Genomic DNA, 4,502 nt, shown 5'->3' on the forward strand with positions numbered 1-4,502 from the left:
TGCTGCTTTAAAGCAGACTGAGCATTTTGATATCTGTCTATTCCCACCTGCTCTGCCACCATCTTTGTCATCTTTCTCTTACTGGGTTAGTGTAGCCAAGCAGCTATCAAAGGTACCTCAGACTCACAAATACCATCAGGGTTGTAGTTGCTGGAGGGGCTGAGCAGTGGGACCCAGATGACTCTACAAATACTTAAGCCAGCATGAAAATGAACTTTGTGTGACTCATCTGTAGAGGCTTTTTCTCACCCGTGGGCTCACAACAACAGCACTGTGCTGTGCTGCTTCCCTGGCTGCCCACTGGTGCACCTCTGGGGCTGCTCGCAGAGGCAAGGTGGAGGCACAAATGTAGCAGACATTTCCAAATGCTGAGGAAAACTGGTGTGAGGGGGCTTGCCTCAAACTACCCACCGGTGAGCGTGGCTCTGCTGTTTCCCTGCACCACCTCTGCTCTGCCTCTTCACTGCTCCTGGCGCTGTGCTGTACACCAGACAAACACTGGAGCTACAGACCACTGTGAGGCTGGGAGAGGTCCTAATGCTCAGGGACTAAGCTGTCAGCAAATGCTCAGAACTCTTAGGAAATCTATACTGTTTTCCATCTCAGTATGTTAATGCTTTTTCCTTTCTTTGTTTTCCTTTGGGTAATGAATAATTGCTGGCAGTAAAAATCTCTGTAGACCCCTCAGCCCAATTGTGCAGAAATGCCTTGCTCTGCCTGCAAAAACCATGTGAATACCCAGACCCAGGCAGGAATAAAATGTGAGATTGAGTATTCCCATGCTTGTTTCCAGCCTAACTCTCCCCCATAGGTGTAAATTAGATTTGTGAGTTAAGTGAGATTATACACATTAAGGTACTGCATCACTGATGTAAATATAAATAAATAAAAAATAATTTAACAAAATTAGAATTAAACACCCCTTCTTTACAGCCTTCTTAGGTGTAAAAAAGACAGAAGCAAAAACATATATGTTTTTTAAACCACACAGACCCATTCCGGGAGCTTAGATCTGTGGAGAAAATAATTTCCTCTTTAGAGATTCTGGCTTTAGTCGCTCCTGGTTTTTTGTGCCTTTGGAAACTGAAATAAAGAAAATGAGGGAACCAGTCTGAGCGGTACGTGGTGCAGTTCCAGTAATTTTCATAGTGTCTAATATTCTGACAATGTCAAAGTTTCTTTGAGAAGATAACAATCCAGACTCAGGTTCTCCCACTGCACACACCACTGTGATATTGAGGATCTGGACATTGTGGACTTTTAAGCCCAAGGTTATATGACTGGCTACAGCAGTTGCTTTTGTAAACAGAGAAGCCACAGGGCTTCTCAGAGTTCTTCCTCCTGTAGCCCCCAGTGCTTTTCCATGCCCCAAATTTTTCCTTCTGTTCTTTGTATTCATTTGCATTCCTTGCGCTCCCAAGTGGACACTTCCAGTTTTATTCCTGGGGACCACAGCAAACCATCCATACACAAAGAGAGTCTTTGTTAGCTGAAGTGATGGATTATGGTTATTGTGTTTATCATGTTTGTTATGTCTCAAGTCTGTCTACAGTGCCAATAGGAGCAGGGTGGGTGCTGAAGCCCATTCCCAGCAATGGCATCCCAGAAGTGGATGTTGGCTGGCTGCGTCCTTGAGTCAGTGTAGAAGCAGTGATCCATCCGAGTTTCCATATATTGTATACCTCCTGTATGATCACATAGCTCACTGCAATTCAAATTTCAAATCAATTAAAGCTTCCCTCCCTCCCCACTCCCCACTTTTTTTTTTTTTATGAATGGCACAGTTATACTTCTGGTGCTGCACTCCTGACACATCTCTGAGCCTTGTCTCCCAAGGAACCACCTGAGGTGGTGCCACAGGTATGTGATCAGAGGACTCCTATAGATGACCTATAGATGTACCTGCTTTTCCCACTCTTCTCAGAGTCTTGCTGCACTACAAAAGTGAGTTACTGTTTCTTGATGCTAGTAAACTAATTAATTGCCTCAGTAAGTCCATCAATCCAATAATTCTTCTGTGATATGCAATTACCGGACTTGTACCATGGAGGGTTGGAAGGGTTCTCTTGAATCTAGTTCCTTAATCATAGAAAATCTCTTCATCGAGACCTTTTTATCTTAAAAGACCTTTTTGTCTTAAAACTGAGTAGTGAGATTCTGGGGAGGATTTTGTGTATGCCTATATACCTGTGGCAAGTGGTGTTGCTTTTTTTTGATTGGTACACAGTTGCAGTTCCCTTGCTTCTCATTTCTTAGGAGGTATCTTTTAATTGCCAGCTGAAATTTATCTGTAATAGCCTTATGACTGTCTGATCTTGAGCCAAAACCTATTCCCATCTTAAATAGTTCTTTTCCCTTGATAGTGTTTAAGCTGATACATATTGCCAGGAAGTAATTTCTCGGCCTCTCTTGATAGGTTGTAAAAACCCTCTCTTCTTCTCAGGTAGCTTTCCCTCTCCTACTGGCCCTCTGTCGCTGTATGGCTCGATGAAACCAGGTGTACGTAGTATAAGAGCCTATGCAATGGCATACTGCTTCCCTCTTTCCACTGAAATTAGCCATTTGATAACTTTGAAGAACACATTTCCATTATGTAGAGTTCCATCAGTGATTGACTGGTCATGGTGATCCATGTCCTTCTTTAGCTATTTTTTGCTGATGAACTCCCATCTTTTGTCAGAAAGTATTATTAATATCTTGACTATGACTTGGTGCCCTTGTCCCAGTCAGCTGTATACCACTTACATTGCTCCCCAGTTTTCTAGCTTGTCCTGTGAGATATCTCCGTTTTGCTCTGCATTAATGACATCTCTCAACCTCACATCTTGAGCAGGTCTTGTCAATGATGTCTTCACTTTTAGACTAAGATATAAATGAAAGACTGGTCCAATTCCTCTGCTGGCAGCCTTTTTCGAACCCCGCCCTTCTTCAATAGCTGGGCCCTTACCTATTCTACAGATTTGCAAGTTGCTTGATAATTTCCTTTTGTGATTTTAGAGGACAGTCTCAGTCCCGTGCGCATGGGAACAGGAGCTGCCTCGCTGGCAGTCACCTGTGAGGGTCAGAGCTAGCAGGGAGAAATGCTGCTGGAGGGAGGAGATGCATTTCTATAACACACCCCCACCCCACCCTTCCCCTCTAAAATTTGGCTGATTGTCCTTGTCCCTGATGGTGGCATGGGAGGTTCAGAGGGTTGGAGGGAAGTTGTGACATCTAAGTGCTTCAACTGAGGCCAGGTAACAGTAAACCCAAAGGCCATATCAGCTTTCATTTCCATCCCTATCCTTCATTATCCTTTCTTTCAAACTTTGTACTGAAGCTGTTTGTTCTGGAAGATGAACCGCCCAATGTCTGTCATGTATGATTGCATCTCTGCCTCTGCAAGCCTTGGCCTTTCTCCAGCAGCTTTCTTCCCCTTCCTTGTAGCATACCTCCCACATCTGCTATTTGCTCCATATGCTACACCGGGCCTGAGATGAGGAATGTTTCCTGCTGGGTCACAATTTCAAATCTCCAGATTCTGGAAGAGAAATGATATATTTATTCCCTGAGCTTGGGCACACTCACCTGCTCAAGCCTTCTTTGCATTTTAGAGGTGACTGACTATTCCCAAGCCTTAGCTTCCATTGGCTTTTCTGACTTTACCTCCTCATTATATCTTCTCCTCCTCAGTGAGAACAGAAGCAGGGTAATGAATGCTTGTGGAAAAAAACCCCTGTGTTAGCCTGTGGCAGTTCGAGCCACATTAGAAATCCAAAACTCCAATTTTCAGGCTTCTCCACCCCCTCCCACAATTTATTCCAACACCGAAGGGAAACTTTCAGGCCAGAGGCTTCCATAGGGGAAGGGGGAAGTATATACATTTATTTACACAAATAAATATGCTGTACAAACTAGAAGCAACTATATCTATATATCATTACACTTCTCTCAGTCCTTTTAAGCCCCTCCCTTTAACTTAGTCCAGGAAGAGCCTTTCAAAGGCTGCTGGGTAATGCAGTCTCTCTCATGGGAGTGTTCTGGGTCCCTGAACACTCCCTAACCAACCTTCAGCTGTTTCTGGAAGTCCTTCCTTCCTCACAAAGTCCAAAATAGCTTTGAGTCCATCCTCCTCGGTGTGCTGTGTGATCTCTTTTGCTCTCAATCTCATACCTTGGCTGATAGGCTGCTGTAAGTGTAGTCCAGCTTATCACAGTAGGCATTGGAATCTTCATTCCTCCAAGTCAGTTTTCAGCTGCCCCTGGTCAGCTTCATAGGGCAACTCCCGAGCTCTTGGCCCGTCTCCAATTCTTGCCTGGGACTCTTCTCCCTGGCAACCGAGCCTCCTCCTCCAGCCCGTCTCTTGGCTCAGCTTCAATGCTGAGCCTCTCCTCCACTTTCCAGTGGAGGGAAAGGAAAGCCCCCCTCCACAGCTTAGCTGTAGAAAAGGAGGGGGGAGAGGGCTTGGCTGCAAAAGCCTGGCTCTCTCCTCTTACCTCAGGTCAGGTGCTGTGACTCTCTTC

The sequence above is a fragment of the Neopelma chrysocephalum genome, unplaced genomic scaffold (genome assembly GCF_003984885.1).
Source record: "Neopelma chrysocephalum unplaced genomic scaffold, ASM398488v2 Primary Assembly neopelma1_23, whole genome shotgun sequence".
In the NCBI taxonomy this organism is placed as follows: domain Eukaryota; kingdom Metazoa; phylum Chordata; class Aves; order Passeriformes; family Pipridae; genus Neopelma; species Neopelma chrysocephalum.